The sequence below is a fragment of the Oncorhynchus masou genome, chromosome 31, assembly GCF_036934945.1.
Source record: "Oncorhynchus masou masou isolate Uvic2021 chromosome 31, UVic_Omas_1.1, whole genome shotgun sequence".
NCBI classification, from domain to species: Eukaryota; Metazoa; Chordata; class Actinopteri; order Salmoniformes; family Salmonidae; genus Oncorhynchus; species Oncorhynchus masou.
Window position 1 is genome coordinate 92,195,279 of NC_088242.1, and position 23,707 is coordinate 92,218,985.

The 23,707-nt window shown below is 42.4% G+C and overlaps 1 pseudogene; it reads right to left on the reverse strand.

Annotated features, from left to right (window-relative positions):
* Window positions 1-474: 474 nt before the first annotated feature.
* LOC135525059 (uncharacterized) overlaps window positions 475-23,707 on the reverse strand; it is a 33,226-nt pseudogene continuing 9,993 nt past the window's right edge.

Here is a 23,707-nt window from a genome sequence, read left to right on the forward strand (position 1 = left end):
GTTTAAGCTACCTCTAACTTCCATCGTGAGCATTCTCACATAGCCTTATCCAACTAGAGGCTTAACATAACCTAGAATAACTTAGCTGGCAACATTGATATTGTGGAAGATTGTACCTAATGACAACATTAATTAACCATATAGCCTATAAAGCCTTGGCTAAAGGTTAAACAATTTACAGCTCTGATTTTCTCTCCATCATAACCGTCAATGGGGGTAAATAACAGTGGTTTCTTTGAAAAGGGGAGAATTTGAGATTTTGAAAAATGACAGAGGTATTACAGATTAGTAAACAAATAGCATTTGAAAGAAAAAAAGCAAACGCAACTCGCATTTGCGGCCTGCGGAGCAACAACACAGACGAATGAATTACAGCGAACATGAAGGAAAATAGAGCTTCTGATGTGATCAAAGCAAAAATAGCCTACATGAAAGTGAGAGTAAACATTGTTTCTAGTTGAGGTAAGTTACAAGTCAAGTGTCCTGGCTTCTCAGGTAGATCAGCTCAATCAGAACGTGCAACTGGAAGATGTCAAATCTACCAATGAGAGGATTGCAGTTTAGGATTAGACAGATGAAAAGGAGCTTCATGTCAAATTAAATGTCCATTAGCCTGGCTAATGGCTGCCTCTCTCTTTTGCACAAGAATCACTCTGAGAGCCCCCACCTATCCACTTACGCAATGTGTTCGTTCACGCTCATTCTTCAAAATAAAGGCCTGAAACTACGTCTAAAGGCTGTAGACACCTTAGGGAAATCATAGAAAAAGGAATCTGGTTGATATCCCTTTCAATGGTCAATAGGGATGCATAGGAACACAATAGTTTCAAAATCAGAGTCACTTCCTGATTGGATTTTTCTCAGGCTTTCGCCTGCAATATCAGTTCTGTTCTACTCACAGACAATATTTTTACAGTTTTGGAAACTTTAGAGTTTTCTATCCTAAGCTGTCAATTATATGCATATTCTAGCATCTGGTCCTGAGAAATAGGCCATTTACTTTGGGAACGTTATTTTTCCACAAAAAAAAATAGTGCCCCCTAGCTTCAAGAGATTTGAACTCCGTTACAGCTATAGGATGGGGCATTGGATTGCTGTCCTGAGCAAATGCCCTGTATCGGGCTTATTTAAGTGTCATCCATTATTTTAACACTTAATTTAACACTTTAATACTTTACAATGTTTAATAATGTTTTCAAGATAAAATGTTATAAAAATGTTTAAACATCTTTATAAAAATGCTCATCTAGTTACATCTTGCTTCAAGTTACTTGCTTAGAATCTCCTAATTATCATCTAAGCAGTCACTGTTGTCATACATCAATCTAGGTAAACATGGATTAGGTTGCCTAAATCCCTATGATATACAGTACAATGGTGAATATACTGAACAGTGTAGGAATGTTAAATTACTGCCCTTTCAATTGCTATCTTTACCCCCTGTGGCAGCTCTCTGTTCTGGGCTTGACTTGATCCAAGCACCAACAGGGGACGTATAGAAACGTCCATAAAGCGATCCGTCATCCGCATTCATGCCCAATAATACTCGCCAAGAATGAATTACCAGCAAATCCGCCATATCATCATCTGACTGCCAATGACATACCTAAATGGTACCCCGAGGCATTTTTTGAAGTCGTGTACATCTCCTAATAACTGACAGTGTGGCTCCCACGTTATACCACATAAAACATGAATTTACACACCAGGAAATTCACAGCAAGCAGTCCCCACAACATGATCTGTCACAGAGTCAGATTCCAATGGTAAATAAACATCAGGCAATACAATACTATACCTTACCATTCAAAAGTTTGGGGTCACGTAGAAATGTTATTGTTTTTGACTGAAAAGCACCTTTCTCCATTAAAATAACATCAAATTGATCATAAATACAGTCTAGACATTGTTAATGTTGTAACTTACTATTGTAGCTGGAATTATTATTTTTTTAAATAGAATATCGACATAGGCGTACAGAGTCCCATTATCAGCAACGCCCTGACCTTATAGAGCTTTTCATGTCTCTATTTTGGTTTGGTCAGGGTGTGATTTTGGTGGGCATTCTATGTTCTTTTTCTATGTTTTTTTATATCTTTGTTTTGGCCAGGTATGGTTCTCAATCAGGGACAGCTGTCTATCATTGTCTCTGATTGGGAACCATACTTAGGTAGCTTTTCACCACAGGGTTTTTGTGGGTAGTTGTTTTCTGTTTAGTTTGGTTACCTTACAGAACTGTTCATTTGTCTCTTTGTTATTTTTGTTCAAAGTGTTCTTTGAGTTAATCATGAACATGTACCACGCTGCGCTTTGGTCTCCTTCTACTCCATACGACGAACGTTACAATATACATATGGGATGAGTAATGCAATATATGTAAACATTATTAGTGGCATTATTAAAGTGGCTAGTGATCCATTTATTAAAGTGGCCAATGATTTCAAGTCTGTATGAAGGCAGCAGCCTCTCTGTGTTAGTGATAGCTGTTTAACAGTTTGATGGCCTTGAGAGAGAAGTTGTTTTTCAGTCTCTTGGTCACAGCTTTGATGCACCTGTAACGACCTTGCATTCCGGATGGTAGTGGGTTGAACAGGCTGTGGCTAGGGTGGTTGTTGTCCTTGATGATCTTTTTGGCCTTGCTGTGACATCGGGTGCTGTAGGTGTCCTGGAGGGCAGGTAGTTTGCCCCCAGTGATGCGTTGTGCAGGCCGCACCACCCCCTGGAGAGCTTTGTGGTTGTGGGCGGTACAGTTTGTCCGTTATGTGTACGCCGAGGAACTTAACGTCACACACTTTTGTTGTTGTTGATCATTTCACTTAAGTTGTTGATTTTTGTGCAAAACAGTAGCATATTATAGGTAAACAGACAACCACAACTGGATTGTTGTAGTAAATGCAATCTTTCATCTTAAGTTGTACCAGTTCAGTTATATTTCAGCTGATGGGCTACCTATCATTTTACTTACCTTGTGATAAATTCACTCCAGGAATAATGACTTGATAGCATTTCTGTTATAAAAGCAATAACTTGGCCCTATTGAATGGGGCACAATTTGCTTATCAATCATCCTTCATACTCAGATAATGACTGTGAAAGGTCAAGTTGTTTCAATAGCTTGCCTTAGTCAAGGGTATCTCTTCTAAATTAGTTTTGCTTTGTTTATTCCACTGACAGCCTATTCAGATGGTAGCTATGTTCTTCATAACCCGTGGAAAGACCAACTTAACTAAAAGCAAACGCTTCAGAGCTTTCATCTCACACAATTCGTTGTGACTCACACATGAAGTAGAAAACGCCTTCTCGTTCATATTCACACACTCTTTCCTTCCTTCTCTCCCTCTCTCTGCATAAATCGCTGTCTCAGTTTTAATAACAGCCCATTCATTTTTTTGTCACACTCACTCGTTCCCTTGCTCAGCCAAAGGAAGAGAGGAGACAGAATGAGCCGAGGGGAGACAGAATGAGCCGAGGGGAGACAGAATGAAAGCACAGCAAGAATAATGAAATAATGACCAAATTGTAAAAAGAAACGCACACTCCCCTTGCGAGGGCGCTGACAGGTGTTTGCGGAGCGTGGGTGCGAAATCCATTAGAACCCTGTCAGAGGATGGCGCTGGGTAACAAAGGTGCTGTAATTACCCAGAGCCACGCAGACTGGAATCACATTTTTCACTTAGGCACCACTGCAACAAATGCAAAATGGCTGCCTCCATGTGTTGTCTTGGTATTCTGGTGAAAGAGAATTAGCAGCCTTCAGTTGAATGTATGTTCAACTGGCACTGTATGTGTTTCTTTATTGGGGTCAAAGTCCATAAAAATGGATGATTGTCATAACGGTGTTTATGAACCAATGAATGTTAAGGTACGACCACAAATAATCATCATTGTATAGCTCGTGTCACCACTACAGCAGAGGAATTCCCCAGAGGTGGGATTGAATCAACATTTTAATTGACTTGTCAGGGGACATGCATATTGGATGTATGTCAGAGGAGATCAAAACGGTGTGAGGTTGCTGGTTGGTTTTGTTGATGGCAGAAATCTCACTTTATTCAGTTACAGATTAACATATTTTTGCCAATCATTAATGGTAGATAATAAAGGACAGAAAACTACTAAATACAATGTCAGCGTATTACTCCCAGCTACTTCCTGTTGTAGACAGTTTAATTGATCAAATTAAGAGATTATTAAGAGCTACTGATACTCAGAGAGACATAAATAGTTTTTCTCACAGCTATTGTTATTCTAAGTGTTTCCTTCTCAGAGATATCCCTCGGGCCACTCCCCCCCCAAAACAACAACAACAACAACAACAACACATTTCTAATCCTCCACAACATGACATTTGTTACAACCTTAATTAAACATTCCCATGCAGGCACACCTAAACAGCCAAGGATTGTCATTCTCTGAGTGTCGCTGGAGCATAGCACCAGGTTGTATATCTTCCCGAAACATCTGTTTGACATGTAACAATGCAAAATAACAGAAGAGGGAAGCCAGGCATAGACAAGTTTGACAAAGACGTTGTCTCGATACAATGCACTATTTGTTCTGCTGTGATGGTGGTTTGAAAAGCCCCACTCACACCTGTGCTGCATAGCTCGATCTTTTGGTGGCTGTTGTTATCGATTTGAAGACTGTATATTGGACCCCAGGCAACATCATAATAATACTAAATGAAGAGCTTATTTCCAAAACACTATAGCCACAAAAAAATCACATTTGGGTACCTTCATGTGTGTGTATAATATTACTGTTCTCAGATCATTTTTTTATTAATAGATTTTAGATGTATATGAAATTGTGTTTTTTGTGCAAAACGCTATATAGCCATTGTTTAACTGGAATGAAATGTTTGTATCCTGTATATTTGACTGTGACATATGGTTGTCTTACCTAGCTATTTTAAGATGAATGAATTTACAGTAAATCGCTGTGGATAAAAAAAAATCTCTGTTTTACTTGCAGGTTGTGTTGAGGCAGCCTTAGACTGGCATCATCATCATTTTAAAAGGTCTGTAAAATGTATTTAATGAAGTAAATATTATCTAAAATGCTTAAATGTATATACATGTGTGGTTTGGATAAAATGCACTAGTCCATTGCATGCATAGCTATGTTCCTGACCTTAACTGTTTGCTACTGAGTTGGTTGCTCAGGTTTAACCCAGGTGTGGTGAGTTAGATCATTCAAATCAAATCAAAATCAAATCGAATCCAACATTATTTGTCACATGCGACGAATACAACAAGTGTAGACTTTACCGTGAAATGCTTACTGACAAGTCCTTAAAACAACAGTGTAAATGAAGAAGAAGAAAATATTTACCAAGTAAACTAAAATCAAAAGTTATAATCAAAAGTAACACAATAAGAATAACATAATGAGGCTATATTCAGGGGGCACCGGTACCGAGTCAGTGTGCAGGGGTACAGGCTAGTTGAGGTAATCTGTACATGTAGGTGGGGGCGAAGTGACAATGCATAGTTAACGCACAAACAGTGAGTAGCAGCAGTGTACAAAAGGGAGGGAGGAGGGGAGTGGTCAATGTATATTGTCCGATGGCTTGGGGGTAGTAGCTGTTGAGGAGCCTTTTCATCCTAAACTTGCTCCGGTACCACTTGCCATGCAGTAGCAGAAACAACCTTTTATGGGCTTTCCTGTGACACCTCCTATTATATAGGTCCTGGATGGCAGACAGCTTGGCCCAGTGATGTACTGGGCCGTTCGCACTACCCCCTGTAGCACCTTGCGGTCAGACGCCGAGCAGTTGCCATACCAGGAAGTGATGCAACCGGCGGTGATACAACCGGTCAGGATGCACTCGATGGTGCAGCTGTAGAACCTTTTGAGGATCTGGGGACCCATGTCAAATCTTTTCAGTCTCCTGAGGGGGAAAAGGTTTTGTTGATCCTTCACGACTGTCTTGGTATGTTTGGACTATGATAGTTCGTTGGTGATGTGGACACAAAGGAACTTGAAACTCTCGACCTGCTCCGCTACAGCCCCGTCGATGTTAATGGGGGCCTGTTTGGCCCGCCTTTTCCTGTAGTCCACGATCAGCTCCTTTGTCTTGGTCGTGTTGAGTTAGAGGTTGTTGTCCTGGCACCACACTGCCAGTTCTCTGACCTCCTCCCTATAGGTCATCTCACCATTGTTGGTGGTCACTGGACACTTGGACACTGTTCTGTCATCAGAAAACTTAAAGATGGTTTTGAGTCGTGTTTGGCCATGCAGTCGTGGGTGAACATGGAATACAGGAGGGGACTAAGTACACACCCCTGAGGGGCCCCAGGGTTAATAATCAGCGTGGCAGGTGTGTTGTTGCTTACTCTTACCACCTGCGGGAGGCCTGTCAGGAAGTCCAGGATCAAGTTCCAGAGGAAGGTGTTTAGTCCCAGAGTCCTTAGCTTAGTGATGAGCTTCGTGGGCACTATAGTGTTGAACACTGAGCTCTCGTCAATGAACAGCATTCTCACTTAGGTGTTCCTTTTGTCCGGGTGAGAAAGGGCAATTGAGATTGCATCATCAGTGGATCTATTGGGGCGGTATGCAAATTGGAGTGGGTCTAGTGTGTCCGGGAGAATGCTGTTGATGTGAGCCATGACCAGCCTTTCAATGCACTTCATGGCTACCGACGGGAGTGCCACGGGCGGTAATCATTTAGGCAGGTTACCTTCGCTTCTTTGGGCATCGGGATTATGGTGGTCTGCTTGAAACATAGGTATTACAGACTTGTCAGGGAAAGGTTGAAAATGTCAGTGAAGGCACTTGACAGTTGGTCCGCACATGCTTTGAGTACACGTTCTGGTAATCAATCTGGCCCAGCGGCATTGCGAATGTTGACCTGTTTAAAGATTTTGTTCACATTGGCTACCGAGAGTGTTATCACACAGTCATCCAGAGCAGCTGGTGCTCTTGTGCATGCTTCAGTGTTGCTTTCCTCGAAGCGAGCATAAAAGGAATTTAGCTCGTCTAGTAGACTTGCGTCACTGGGCAGCTCATGTCTGGGTTTCCCTTTGTAGTCTGTAGTAGTTTTCAAACCCTGCCGCATCCGATGAGCGTCAGAACCAGTGTCGTATGATTCAATCTTAATCCTGTATTGATGCTTTGCTTGTTTGACGGTTCGTCTGAGGGCATAGCGGGATTTCTTGTAAGCTTCCGGATTAGTCTCCCACTCCTTGAAAGTGGCAGCTCTAGCCTTTAGCTCGATGCAGATATTGCCTGTAATCCATGGCTTCTGGTTGGGATATGTACGTACAGTCACTGTGGGGACGACGTCATTGATGCACTTATTGATGAAGCTGATGACTGAGGTTGTGTGTACTCCTCAATGCCATTGGATGAGTCCCGGGCCTGTGCTAGCAAAACAGTCCTGTAGTGGAACATCCGCATCATCTGACCACTTCCGTATTGAGCGAATCACTGGTACTTCCTGTTTTTAATTTGTGCTTGTAAACAGGAATCAGGATGATATAATTATGGTAAAATTTGCCAAATGGAGGGCGGGGTGTAACGGGTTTCTCCTTCCTCCTCTGAGGATGAGTAGTAGGAAGTAGCGGAGGACCAAAATGCAGCGTGGTATGTATACATAATGTGATTTAATGGAAAATGAATACAAAATACAAAAGAACAAGAGAATCAAATTGAAAACCGAAACAGTCCCGAATGGTGCAAACACTGAAACGGAAAAATAATCACCCACAACTCAAAGGTGAAACCAGGCTACCTAAATATGGTTCTCAATCAGGGACAACAATTGAGAGCTGCCTCTGATTGAGAACCATACCAGGCCAAACACAGAAATCCCAAATCATAGAAAAAAGAACATAGACTGCCCACCCCAACTCACGCCCTGACCATACTAAAACAAAGACAAAACAAAGGAAATAAGGTCAGAACGTGACAGGGAGAGAGCTTTGCTTGCGTCTCTGTGTAAAGAAGTAAAGGTGTTCTATGATTTTGTTTTCCCTGGTTGCATATGTGACATGCTGGTAAAAATGTGATTGTTAAAGTCCCCGGCCACTTGGAGCGCCACTTTTGGGGAGCATTTTCTTCTTTGCTTATGGCCTTATAGAGTTGGTTGAGAGCGGTCTTAATGCCAGCTTCATTTTGTGGTGGTAAATAGATGGCTATGAATAATACAGATGAGAACTCTCTTGGTTGTCACACCCTGATCTGTTTCACCTGTCCTTGTGCTTGTCTTCACCCCCTTCCAGGTGTTCCCCATCTTCCCTATTATCCCCTGTGTATTTATACCTACGTTCTCTGTCTGTTTGTTGCCAGTCCGTCTTGTTCGTTCAAGCTAACCAGCGGTTTTCCTGTCAGCTCCTATCGTTTCCCAGCCTTTCTTTCCTACTCCTGGTTTTTGACCTTTGCCTGTCCTAACCCTGTACCCACCTGCCTGACCCTGAGCTCGCCTGCTGCCCTGTACCTTTGCTCCAAATCTGGATTACTGAACTCTGCCTGTCCCTGACCCTTAGTCTGCCTGCCGTCCTGTACCTTTGCCTTACCCTGGATTTTCGACCCCTGCCTGCGTTTACCTGTCTTTGCCTGTCCCTGTTGCTACAATAAACATTGTTACTTTGACCGTCGGCATCTGGGTCTTACCTTGATCCCTGATATTGGTGGATAGTGTGGTCTTCAGCTTATCATAAGGTACTCTACCTCAGGCGAGCAATACTTCGAGACTTCTTTAATATTAGACATTGCGCACCAGCTGTTATTGACAAAAAGACACACACCTCCACCCCTCGTCTTAGCAGGTAGCATCTCTGTTCTGCCGGGGCATGGAAAATCCGTTAGCTCTATATTGTCCGTATCTTCGTTCAGCCACATCTCGGTGAAACATAAAATGTTACAGTTTTTAATGTCCCGTTGGTAGGATAATCTTATTCGTAGGTCATCAATTTTATTTTCCAATGATTGCACTTTAGCAAGAAGGAAGGAAGGCAGTGAGAGTTTACAAAGGGATAAACATTGTCCTTTTCTCTCAGTTTGGGATTGAGCACCATTTCACAATGTGCTCTATAGCAGTTTGTTTGTGTGCTGTCCTGAATGTACAGGCAGTTGATTTAGGCTGTTTTGGTTGACTCTCTTTAGTCCCAGTAAGGGGAGAGTGATGCTCTGTTTAAAGCTGGAAAAGGGGTGATCCATAGTTATGCTGTTTAGCATTTAGGGCTAGTTTTAGCTGCAGTAGGAACCCTATTGAGGGGCTGAGCTTTAGTCTCGTTGTAATCCTTCATTTTTGTGAGTTTTCGTATCCAGAATGTTGCTGCTATAGACGATTATTTTCGAGAAAAGCCTTGTATCCTGAAATCTTGCATTTATAATAAATTAAAGTATGGCTCCTCATTTACACATCACCTCCCTTGGCTACTCTGGGACCACTATTCTACACAGATCTCATGTTACTGTATTAAATTAGTTTTATTTATTTTTTAAATATTGATGTCGCAAAAGTATAATTTGCACAGCTCTTTATTAAACATTTTGTTTTTTATTACATTTGACTGTGTAAAACCTAGCAGCACTACTTATTTATCTGAGTGAGGCAGATTTGTTTTATTTTTAAACAAACATGATTATTTGTCACTCTGAAATCAAACCATCAAGCGATAGATTTTAAACAAATACATTTGTTATTGAACAACCCCATGCCATGATAAGATAGTGAAAAAAACACACCAATCTCTTTCATAATTTTTTTAAACAATGAAAGCACATTTAACAACATTTCAGGAAAATGGATATATAGTGTTTTGGAATAAAACTCTTAAAATATACTGTATAATATACTGAAGATACAGTAAACTCAACCTTAGTCATATGACCTTCACCGTTAACGCAACCCTATTCATTCAGTTGATAGTGGAAATAAATAGGATGAAATAGCCCCTCAGCAATCCACCTGGAAGCCTGTTGCATTCAGAAAAATCTTGTGAGTTATTTGTTTACCTCCCCCAAGGACATTCCAGGTAATGAGTAAGTGATGAAAGAAATAGAGCAGCTAGCATTTATGCATTAAATGAACATTTGTTGTTGTTAACCATTCTCTCTGAGTATCCTTCTTCCTCCGTCGACGTTGTCAGCAACATCTTTCTCAACAAATTTTCATTCCTTATCCTAATTTATCATCTTCATCATCTAAGAACAGGGTTTGTGCACAGTCCCTTTTGGGGGGCAGGTGCTCAAAGTGAAAATTGCTCCATTCAGCGAGCTAAGCATTTTAACAACCCTGTCGGCATTATTACAAAGATTGCATTTGTTTTCATCCGTCATGGAAAGGGTTATGTCAATCCTTATGATAGCATTTTGTTAATACAGCCTCCACGCTAAGTGTTGCCTTAATTTATATAAGATTCAGAGGCAAAACTGAGGGTTGGTAATACCAGGTTTACTGCATGGGGAAAGACTGTTGAGGGTTGGTAATACCAGGTTTACTGCATGGGGAAGACTGTTGAGGGTTGGTAATACCAGGTTTACTGCATGGGGAAGACTGTTGAGGGTTGGTAATACCAGGTTTACTGCATGGGGGAAGACTGTTGAGGGTTGGTAATACCAGGTTTACTGCATGGGGGAAGACTGTTGAGGGTTGATAATACCAGGTTTACTGCATGGGGGAAGACTGTTGAGGGTTGATAATACCAGGGTTACTGCATGGGGAAGACTGTTGAGGGTTGGTAATACCAGGTTTACGGGGGGAAGACATGGGGAAGACTGTTGAGGGTTGGTAATACCAGGTTTACTGCATGGGGAAGACTGTTGAGGGTTGGTAATACCAGGTTTACTGCATGGGGGAAGACTGTTGAGGGTTGATAATACCAGGTTTACTGCATGGGGGAAGACTGTTGAGGGTTGATAATACCAGGTTTACTGCATGGGGGAAGACTGTTGAGGGTTGGTAATACCAGGTTTACTGCATGGGGAAGACTGGGGAGGTGTGCTAATACCAGGTTTAACCCCATTCACATTAGAGTCATCAGACAAAGTTCTATTGACTGTTGACATCTAGTTGAAGGCGTAGGAAGTGAAAACTCATCCATATCTCGCTGTAATTTCAATGAGAGCTTGGTTGAAGATCTGCCACCCCCAGAAAAAAGGAAAAAGGGAAGTGGAATTTAACAGGTTTTTGCCTGCTATAACTGTTATGTTATACTCACAGACATAATTCCAACAGTTTTAGAAACTTCAGAGTTTTTTTATCCAATACTATTTATAATATGCATATAATAGCAACTGAGACTGAGGAGCTGGCCATTTACAATGGGCACCTTTTCATCCAAGTTACTCAATACTGCCCCTGCAGCCATAAAAAGTTAATGCATGGGGAAGACAGGTGAGGTACGTTTAATCAAAAGTTAATCAAAAGCTAGTGATATGTAAAATAGAGCACAGTGATGGCCCATACACAGTAACAGCAAACCTGTGTATCCACCTTAGCCTGGAATTATATTCAGGGACACGTTCTGTATAGAGCATAGTGGTTTTCCTAATGGTTGCTTTGCTTTACAATTGGCAATCGTTTGGGGCCCTTTTCAAAGTCACCCTCTTCAAGGTTTGATTGGTTGATTGTGGCCACCGAATACAACAGTGGAGATTGAAACATGTAAAAAAAAATATACAGTATAAACACCATTTTACTACATAATGTTGCATCAAGGCAACTTGTTTGCTCTACAGAAAGTTCTTAATCTTGAAAATGTAACTGCTGACTAATTGTGTTGGGATTAGTTGTTTAACATTTAACATGTATCATTTAACAAAAGTAACATGTTACTTTTTGTAGAAAGTAATGTGTCATATTACGTAGTTATATTACTTTGCATTATCTTAATGAAAGCAAAACGTTAAATCTCACCATTTGTTTGGCTGTCAGAGGGAGCGGCTCTACCAAAGACAGGCTACTTACTAACTCAGGTTTGTATTAGGCTTGTTGTATTATATGTGCTGCTTAATTAGCCATTCATAATGTAAGCCAAACATCTCTACAGATTTCCAATCTTTTCATTAAAAATTCTCTCGAGCCGCCAGTTCTGGTTATAAACAGGTCAACATTCACAAGGCCGCAGGGACAGACGGATTACCAGGACGTGTACTCAGAGCATGCGCTGACCAACTGGCAAGTGTTTTCACTGACATTTTCAACCAGTCCCTGACCGAGTCTGTAAAACCTACATGTTTCAAGCAGACCACCATTGTCCCTGTGCCCAAGAACACCAATGTAACCTGGCTAAATGACCACCGACCCTTAGCACTCACGTCTGTAGCCTGGGCTTTGAAAGGATGGTCATGGCTCACATCAGCACCATCATCCCAGAAACCTTAGAATCACTGCAATTTGCATACAGCCCCAAAAAATCAACAGATGACGCAATCTCTATTGCACGACACACTGCCCTTTCCCACCTGGACAATAGGAACACCTAATTGAGAATGCTGTTCATTGACTACAGCTCAGCGTTCAACACCATAGTGCCCTCAAAGCTCATCACTAAGCTTAGGACTCTGGGACTAAACACCTCCGTCTGCAACTGGATCCTGGACATCCTGACGGGCCGCTCCCAGGTGGTAACACGGGGCCCCTCAGGGGTGCATGCTTAGTCCACTCCTGTACTCCCTGATCACCCACGACTTCGGGCCAAGTATGACTAAAAACACCATCAACTTTGCAGATGACAAAACTGTAGTAGGCCTGATCAACGACAACTAAACTCAGCAAACAAAGAAACTTTCTCTCGCTGACAACTGCATTTATTTTCAGCAAACTAAAGTTCCAATGACATGTGGGCCGGCAGGGTAGTTAGAGCGTTGGACTAGTAACGGAAAGGTTGCAAGTTCATATCCCCGAGCTGACAAGGTAGAAATCTGCCGTTCTGCCCCTGAACAGGCAGTTAACCCACTGTTCCTAGGCCGTCATTGAAAATAAGAATTTGTTCTTAACTTCTTGAAACTCCCCATCCCGGATCCGGGATCGTGACTAAAGCCTCAGGCTCATTAGCATAACGCAACGTTAACGATTTCTGAAAATCACAAATAAAATGAAAATAATGCGCCTGCTCTCAAGCTTAGCCTTTTCTTAACAACACTGTCATCTCAGATTTTCAAAATATGCTTTTGAACCATAGCAATTGACTAATTTGTGTAAGAGTATGCTAAGCTAGCTTAGCATTTTGAGTAGCATTTAGCACGCAACATTTTCACAAAAACCAGATAACCAAATAAATAAAATCATTTACCTTTGAAGAGCTTCGGATGTTTTCAATGAGGAGACTCTCAGTTACATACCAAATGCTCAGTTTTTCCTGAAAGCGTCTGTGTGTAGGAGAAATCGCTCCGTTTTGTACATCACATTTGGCTACCAAAACGAACCGAAAATTCAGTCACCTACAACGTCAAACTTTTTACGAATTAACTCCATAATATCGACCGAAACATGGCAAACGTTGTTTGGAATCAATCCTCAAGGTGTTTTTTCACATATCTCTTCATTGATATATCGTTCGTGGAAGCCTGCATTCTTCTCTGAATTCTGTGGAAAAATACTTGCAGCTGAGGTTTGCGCACCAATTTCGGCGCAGGACACCGGGCGGACACCTGGTAAATGTGGTCTCTTATGGTCAATCTTCCAATGATATGCCTACAAATACGTCACAATGCTGCAGACACCTTGGGGAAACGACAGAAAGGGCAGACTTACTCCTCTCGCATTCACAGCCATATAAGGAGACAATGGAAAACAGAGCCTCAAAAATCCTACTCATTTCCTGGATGCCGTCTCATCTTGGTTTTGCCTGAAGCTCACGTTCTAGGGCACGCACAGAGAATATCTTGGTATTTCTGGACACGTCAGAGTGTTTTCTTTCGAATGCTATCAATTATATGCATAGTTGAGCATCTTTTTGTGACAAAATATCTTGTTTAAAACGGGAACATTTTTCATCCAAAAATGAAATTGCGCCCCTAGAGTTTCAACAGGTTAACTGACTTGCCTAGTTAAATAAAGGTAAAATAAAATAAAACATGTGACTAACAATTGAATAATGTGTCCCTGAACAAAGGGGTTCAAAATCAAGAGCAACAGTCAGTATCTGGTGTGGATTAAGTACTGCAGTGCATCTCCTCCTCATGGACTGCACCAGTTTTTCCCAGTTCTTGCTGTGAGATGTTTCCCCACTCGTCCATCAAGGCACCTGCAAGTTCCCGGATATTTCTGTGGGGAATGGCCCTAGCCTTCACCCTCCGATCCAACAGGTCTTAGACGTGCTCAATGGGGTTGAGATGCGAACTCTTCGCTGGCCATTTCAGAACACTGACATTCCTGTCTTGCAGGAAATCATGCACAGAACAAGCAGTATGGCTGGTGGCATTGCAGGAGGGTCATGTCAGGATGAGCCTGCAGGATGGGTACCACATGAGGGAGGTTGACTTCCCTGTAACGCACAGCGTTGAGATTATTGTCATTGCTGGCAATCTCAGACTGATGATTCTGTGACACACCGCCCCAGACCACGATAGACCCTCCACCTCCAAATCGATCCCGCTTCAGAGTACATGCCTCAGTGTAAAGCTTATTCCTTCGATGATAAACGCGAATCCGACAATCACCCCTGGTGAGACAAAACCACAACTCATCAGTGAAGACCACTTTTTGCCAGTCCTATCTGGTCCAGTGACTGTGGATTTGTGCCCATAGGCAACGTTGTTGCCGGTGATGTCTGGTGAGGACCAGCCTTACACAGGCCTACAAGCCCTCAGTCCAGCCTCTCTCAGCCTGTTGCAGACAGTCTGAGCACTGAATGAGGGATTGGGTATTCCTGGTGTAACTCGTGCAGTTGCTGTTGCCATCCTGTACCTGTCCCTCAGGTGTGATGTTCGGATGTACCGATCCTGTGCAGGTGTTGTTACATGTGGTCTGCCACTGCAAGGATGATCAGCTGTCCGTCCTGTCTCCCTGTAGCGCTGTCTTAGGCGTCTCACAGTACGGACATGGTAATTTATTGCCCTGGCCACATATGCAGTCCTCATGCCTCCTTGCAGCATTCCTAAGGCACATATACTCTGATGGGCAGGGACCATGGGCATCTTTCTTTTGGTGTTTTTCAGAATCAGTAGAAAGGCCTCTTTAGTGTCCTAAGTTTTCATAACTCGGACCTTAATTAATTGCTTACCGTCTGTAAGCTGTTAGTGTTTTAACAACCGATCCACAGGTGCATATTCATTAATTGTTTATGGTTCATTGAACAAGCATGGGAAACAGTGCTTTAAACCCTTTACAATGAAGATTGTGAAGTTATTTGAATTTTTACGAATTATCTTCATGATGGGGTCCTGAAAAAGGGAGGTTTCTTTTGTTGCTGTGTTTATGAGATTGCCTACAGGAAAGAGGTCAATAGACCTGGCAGTATGGTGCCAGGACAACAACCTCTCCCTCAACGTGATCAAGACAAAGGAGCTGATTGTGGACAACAGGAAAAGGAGTGCTGGGCATGCCTCTATTCAAATCGACAGAACTGTACTGGAGCAGGTCTAGAGCTTCAAGTTCCTTGGTGTCCACATCACCAACAAACTATCATGGTCCAAATACACCAAGACATTCGTGACGACGAAATGGCAATAGACAAACAGAGAACACAGGAATTAGATGGGTCACACCTGGAGGTGGGTGGAGACAATCACAAAGACAGGTGACAATACAGCCTTGCACACTCTTGCCTGCATCTATTGATCTCGGGTGTAATCATTAGTCCTTCATTTGCAATCAAGAGTTTCTCTTGGAAAAATTCAGGTATGTTTATCCCCGTTTCAATCCTTTTGCTTCCGTTAGAGAAACGTTTTTCAACAGAATCGGTGGAATGAATACACCTCTGATTACACAGAAACACAGTTTAATTTCATTGCAGCCACATAACAGCATAATACCTTTGATCATTGTATTCCTTCTCGCATCTACACTATCTCCTCTTACCTTTTGTGGACTTCGCTTGTTGGACTTCAGTGCACAACACATCAGCTTTCTGTGACCAGGTGAGAAAACCTTTTCAAGCCAAACCTTCATATCATAACCGTTAACCACTACACACGGCCTACATCGTTATAATCATATTAGCGTCATAGTCAACATAGATACTAAACTAACCCGTTAGTAAACCCACTACAATCATGCAGATTCCGATTGAGAAAACATGAATGTCCTCAGAGAGGCAATTCATCTTGCAGCAGTCATAAAACATATCACATCTAAAAATGTTAAACAAATAGCCAAGGATATTTACAAGCAAATAGTCAGGGTAAGTTCAGTTTCATAGCGTAAGTATTAAGTGCAATAAGTTGCAGAATTGCATTCGGAATAAGAGGGTACTTGGCCCTATTTATTCACCTTAGTCTGTACCTGCAGCCAGAGGAAGGATCTGGAATTCAGGGTGGAGTAGATGGGAAGAGTCAACCGCCATTTTATTCTCCTTATGGAGGGCTCTGCCCAGGTAGAGAGATGACAGTTCTTGCTGTTGCTGCCCCATGATTTTCCCCAAGTCCTGACTATCTTGCCCAACCTATTTGTCTGTGCAACCTTCATATTCCCAAACCAGCAGGTCAAGCAGTAGGACAGAATGCCCCCAATTAATGATTTATAAAAGAGAACCATGATGGTTAGATCAACATTAAAGTGCATTTTCCATTGCAAATACAGTCTTTGTTGGCCTTTCTTAAAAATAGCTTCTGTACACTGATCCCAGGACAGCTTGTTGTCAATGACTAGCCCAAGGTATTTGTACTTCTCCATTATTTCAATGGGCTCACCTTTTAGCAGTGATAGTGTGTGAATGGAAGGGTTTCTTCGAAAGTCAATCACCATGTCCTTTGTTTTTTTATGTATTTTATTTTAGATGGGATGACTCACACCAGACAGTAAAATCATTCAAAGCTGGTCTGTCCTCCATCTCATCCCCTTCGAGAAGACTGTCTAAAACAGTAACGTCAGAATATTTCATCAGGTAGCATCATGGGAAACAGCTCCAGCAGCTGTCTGTATACAGTATGTATAGTACTGGTGAAAGAACACTGCCCTGTGGGGTTCCAACTGAGGTAGCGTGCACCTCCAAGAGTCTGTTGCCAACTCGTACCTGCTGAGACCTATCAGTTAGGAAGTTGGTGATCCATGTTATTTATTTATTTTATTTCACCTTTATTTAACCAGGTAGGCTAGTTGAGAACAAGTTCTCATTTACAACTGTGACCTGGCCAAGATGAAGCATAGCAGTGTGACAAAAACAACAACACAGAGTTACACATGGAATTAACAAACATACAGTCAATAATACAATAGAAAAAGTCTATATACAGTGTGTGGAAATGAGGTAAGATAAGGGGGGTAAAGGCAAATAGGCCATAGTGGCAAAATAATTACAGTATAGCAATTAAACACTGGAGTGATGGATGTGCAGAAGATGAATAAGCATAGCATCAAGTCCAGTCTCCTCACAAAGTCTGTCCACGAGGACCAATGGATTGATTGTGTTAAATGCCAAGAACAGATCTGCGAACATGATACACACATGGGTTTTACTGGCCTTCAAATGCATGTACACCAGATGTAAGAGGATGGCATCAGCAGTCCCTCTCTCTGACCAGTATACAAATTGGAGGGGGTCAAGAAGGTGTCTGGTGGTGTACATGTACTTGATGTATGCCTTGATGATCTTTTCAAGAGATTTAATCAAGAGAGAGGTAAGAGCGACAGGTCTGTAATCATTTGATCAAGATAGATGAGAGGTTTTTGGGACAGGTACAGCAATAGATTTTTTTCCATAGAGATGGAATTTCCAATGTATCCAGAGACCGCTGAAAGATAGAGCAGAAAAAAACCCTCAGCTGAGTGGAACAGTGTTTCAAGACATGACCACTTATGTTATCAGGCCCCGGGCTCTTTCGTACTCCAGTGCTTTTGAACACTTGTTGTACGACTTCCTCATTGATGACAAGCATACTCTCGGTTTCCATGACTTCCTCCTCCAGACAGGCAAGGGGAGTTGGGCCGCCCCCTGTTTCAAAGCGGGTGAAGAACTTGTTTAGTTCATTGGCTGTAGAGAGGCACACCCTCTTGTCTAGGCAGGGATCAATACGTTGCCTCCCTTTGAAGAGGATGTTTGCATTATTCTTAATGCCCAATCAGGCAGACCGAGAGTCTCCCTGTGACATTATCTGTTGCACCTTATCCTTGTACTGGCATCTCGCCTTTTTCATCTCTTTGTTCACCTCTCTGTATCGCTTTTCTTTCGAGTGGATTCCCGGAGGCAAAGACATGTTCCTTCTTGTTAAGCACCACTTTCAATTCTTTGATCACCCTTGGTTTGTTGTTAGGAAATATCTTACATGTTGTTGTTTTTTTTGGGGGGGGGTCACCAAATCAAAAACAGTGTTTGAGTATGCTAAACTAGCTAGCTGCATTCACTAGCTAAGTTTAAAAAAATATTGCAATCTCTCTCACTCTTGCTTCTCCTTCATTTTTTTAAAGAAATTAATTTGTTCAAAACTATTCAACTATTGTCTTCTCTCTCTTTGAGTCAACTAGATTAATCTCTGATCCTTTGATTGGGTGCACAACATGTCAATTCATGTTGCAAGAGCTCTAATAGGTTGGAGGACGTCCTCTGGAAATTGTCGAAGTTACTGTGCAAGTCTATGGAAGGGGGTGAGGACCACAAGTCTCCTAGGTTTTGTATTGAAGTCAATGTACCCAGAGGAGAATGGACACAAGCTGTCCTCCAGCTACACCATGGTACTACCCTACAGAGTGCTGTTGAGGCTACTGTAGTCCTTCATTGCAAAACAGTTTGCTTTAATCGATTATTTGGTGACGTGAATATATTTAGTTTAGTTTTTTTCTAAAAAAAGGATAACATTAATGTTTCACTATTTACATTTTGAAATAAAATGAAATTTTAAAAAAGTAACTTGTTACTTTACTCTGTTATCCACAACAGTAATTGGATTAAGTAAAGCATTACTTTTGTAACACATTACCTCCAATACTGCTGACTAATGGACAAAATACTAATAGAAAGTGGTTTAGAGTAGTAAAGGTAGCTACAGTATGTTAGCTACCGTCATTAATAATGTTATATTCACCATTTAATTACAATGTTAACTCATGGTTTTCACAGATAATGAATACACCTCTAATAACATTACCGTCAACACTGCTGACTAATGGACAATATACTAAAAGAAAGTGTTTGAGAGTAGTAAAGGTAGCTACGGTATGTTATTTACCATCATGAATAATGTTATGTTAATGATTTAATTACCATGTTACCTCATGTTTTGCACAGATAATGAATGAATGAACGAAGTAGGCCGTGTATAGTGGTTAACGGTTAGTAAGGGGAATAATGCACCCAATATTTTCATGGGTGCACAGAGGACCTGAGGTGCCGATGGGATGGAGGGGGTGACTCCTCTGCATTTAGCATTTCACAAACTCCTGGGGTGTATTCATTGGTCCACACCGTAGAAAAATGGTTTCCATTGCTAGGAGAGTTTCTATTGGACAAATTCAAGGTAGTTCTCTGCCCGTTTAGTTCTGTCTGGTTCCTCGTGAATACACCCCCTCCAATCTTGAACCTCAAACCTTATGCCTAATTGGGTACTTTAACAAGGGATATTCAAACTGGGGTACTGTAGGGGATATTCAAACTGGGGTACTGTAGGGGATATTCAAACTGGGGTACTGTAGGGGGTATTCAAACTGGGGTACTGTAGGGGATATTCAAACTGGGGTACTGTAGGGGATATTCAAACTGGGGTACTGTAGGGGATATTCAAACTGGGGTACTGTAGGGGGTATTCAAACTGGGGTACTGCAGGGGATATTACTCCAGTGCTAGTCTGATCATATTACTCCAGTGCTAGCCTCCCTACACTGGCTTCCTGTCAAAGCAAGGGCTGATTTCAAGGATTTACTGCTAACCTCCCTGTGACCTCCCTACAAAGCATTACATTGGCTTGCTCCTACCTATCTCTCTGATTTGGTCCTGCCGTACATACCTACACGTACTTACGGTCACAAGACGCAGGCCTCATAATTGTCCCTAGAATTTCTAAGGAAACAGCTGGAGGCAGGGCTTTCTCCTATAGAGCTCCATTTTTATGGAACGGTCTGCCTACCCATGTCAGAGAAACAAACTCGGTCTCAACCTTATTAATTAAGTCTTTACTGAAGACTCATCTCTTCAGTGGGTCATATGATTGGCTCTGGAGCAACGAACCGCCCTTGCTGTCTCTGCCTGGCCTGTTCCCCTCTCTCCACTGGGATTCTCTGCCTCTAACCCTATTACAGGGGCTGAGTCACTGGCTTACTGGGGCTCTCTCATACCGTCCCTGGGAGGGGTGCGTCACCTGAGTGGGTTGAGTCACTGATGTGGTCATCCTGTCTGGGTTGGCACCCCCCGGGTTGTGCCGTGGCGGAGATCTTTGTGGGCTATACTCAGCCTTGTCTCAGGATGGTAAGTTGGTGGTTGAAGATATCCCTCTAGTGGTGTGGGGGCTGTGCTTTGGCAAAGTGGGTGGGGTTATATCCTTCCTGTTTGGCCCTGTCCGGGGGTGTCCTCGGATGGGGCCACAGTGTCTCCTGACCCCTCCTGTCTCAGCCTCCAGTATTTATACTGCAGTAGTTTGTGTCAGGGGGCTAGGGTCAGTATGTTATATCTGGAGTACTTCTCCTGTCCTATTTGGTGTCCTGTGTGAATTTAAGTGTGCTCTCTCTAATTCTCTCTTTCTCTCTTTCTTTCTCTCTCTCGGAGGACCTGAGCCCTAGGACCATTCCTCAGGACTACCTAACATAATGACTCCTTGCTGTCCCCAGTCCACCTGGCCATGCTGCTGTTCCAGTTTCAACTGCTCTGCCTTATTATTATTGGACCATGCTGGTCATTTATGAACATTTGAACATCTTGGCCATGTTCTGTTATATTCTCCACCAGGCACAGCCAGAAGAGGACTGGCCACCCCACATAGGCCAAAACCTAGGAAGAAACCAGGCTTTCTAGGGAGTTTTTCCTAGTCACTGTGCTTCTACACCTGCATTGCTTGCTGTTTGGGGTTTTAGGCTGGGTTTATGTAGAGCACTTTGAGATATCAGCTGATGTACGAAGGGCTATATATAAATACATTTGATATTCAAATTGGGGTACTGTAGGGGATATTCAAACTGGGGTACTGTAGGGGATATTCAAACTGGGGTACTGTAGGGGATATTCAAACTGGGGTACTGTAGGGGGTATTCAAACTGGGGTACTGTAGGGGATATTCAAACTGGGGTACTGTAGGGGATATTCAAACTGGGGTACTGTAGGGGATATTCAAACTGGGGTACTTCAGGGGGTCTGTGAAAAGATTGATACAAGCCTTATGCCTAATTTGTTACTTTAACCAGGGATATTCAAACTGGGGTACTACAGGGGATCTAATTGTTGCAAAAATAAAAAAAAGTAAAACAACCCCAAAAAATTCTATGTTTTTATGAATATTGTGAGTAACAACAGAATAAACACATTTTGAGTCACATACATACAGTAGAAAATACAAACAAATGTTCTTTAACTATGTCAACCTTATTTCACAACTTATGTAGTTTAATCAGGAAGGCTGGTCTGAATGCTGGTTTAACTTCATCCAGTAAGCATAACATAATTCACTTCATTTCCCATTCTATGGGCATAGTGAGACTGGCTTTCGTATTAGCAATGTGCGGAAATGTAATTTACCTATTTACTTTATAGCCTAGCATGACACAATAATGCACATTCCTCACGCTTGCCTTGCTGTTTAACTTAATCTTGCAATTATCACCTTCCTCTCTGTCAACCAATGGCCGTAAATCTTGAGATGCAGTTATACACTACATGACCAAAAGTATGTGGACCCCTGCTCGAAAAATCATGGGCATTAATTTGGAGTTTCCCCCAGTATGCTGCTATAACAGCCTCCACTCTTCAAGGAACGCATTCCACTAGATGTTGGAACATTGCTGCGTGGACCTGCTTCCATTCAGCCGTAAGAGCTTTAGTGAGGTCAGGCACTGATGTTGGGTGATTAGGCCTGGCTCACAGTTGGACTTCCAATTCATCCCAAAGGTGTTGATGGGGTTGAGGTCAGGGCTCAGTGCAGGCCAGTCAAGTTCTTCCACACCGATCACGACAAACCATTTGTGTATGGACCTTGCTTTGTGCATGGGTCCATTCTCATGCTGAAACAGGAAAGGGCCTTCCCCAAACTGCTGGCAAAAAAGTTGGAAGCACAGAATTGTCTAGAATGTCATTGTATGCTGGAGCATTAAGATTTCCCTTCACTGGAACTAAGGGCGGCCCCTTAGTTCCAAACCGAACCATGAAAACAGCTCCATACCATTATTCCTCCTCCACCAAACTTTACAGTTGACACTATGCATTGGTGCAGGTAGCGTTCTCCTGGCATCTGCCAAACCCAGATTCATCCATTGGACTGCTGCAAGTATCAGTCGCTACAAGTGCCGCTGGCTGCTGGTAAGCTTTCTTGACATACAGTACATCTTTGCTAACACATGGCTAATCTTGGTTTAACCAGCTAAACAGCTGCTACTGGTAAAAATGCGTTTGGAATAAAGGCTATGTTAGAGTTTACGCTCCCTCATCCAGTTACAACTATAACTGTTGGGGGGGGGGTGAAAATAATGATCAAATAATATAACAAATACATTTATTTTATCATTTTAATTACTTCTCCTTGCCATTGTCATTCAGCTGATGATAACACAAGTCAATTGGACCATTTTTGTGAACATATGATGGGGGTCTCTGGGTTGCCGGTTTGCCAAGGTAGGGGTCTCTGGGCAAGAAAAGGTTGAAGACCCCTACTTTAACACCATCAACCTTCACCCCAGCAGCCATATTGGATCCCGTCTCATACGAGAAACACTGCCACTTGGAAACTTTCACCTGCTGCTCCCTATCTTTTGATGATAATGATAATGCGCCTTAGCGTCACCCAGGATAAAATACTTCATTTCAATGGCTGACACCTGAGAGAGAGACATAACATCTGCCAGATATGTCTAACTCTCAAACAACAGTCAAGTTCTTTCCAGGATTTTCTTTCCACTGTCCTGAAGGTATTTCCTTGGTGGTGTTTCCCTCCTGGATGTACCTTTAACTGCTTCTTGTGTATGTGAACTTGATTTCCTGTCTACGTGACCTTTACTTCCAGAGGTCATGTCACCTATTACCCTCCCTCAGGTTGGGGATGGTTGTGGCGAGGAGGTCCAACTTTTGAAGGACCGTTTTAAGGAAGGTTTTTCTCTTTGCCCATTAGGCTCATAACAACTCAACAGAGACGGTCCAGTCAGTGCAAACAGTCCTACACATCCTCCATTTTCTTACTTTCCAGAAAGCTAGAGTCAGTTCTTCCACCAAAAACTCCCCATCCTCTATCTCCACCAAATCCCCGAGGAACAAATCAAGCGTGGGCTGCTCCACAATCTCTGCAACACCAGCCTGTAGCCCTGACATCTTCTGAAAACACAGTCTCTTGATGTTGATTGTCCTGTGTGTGCCCACTATCAGAGCTTGCCCAGTTACTCTCTCTCTCTGTCTCTGCATCTGTCTGCTGCTGACATTTTAATCCCTTTTGTTGTGATCTCAGTCCCAGCTATAGTGCCTTCAGAAAGTAT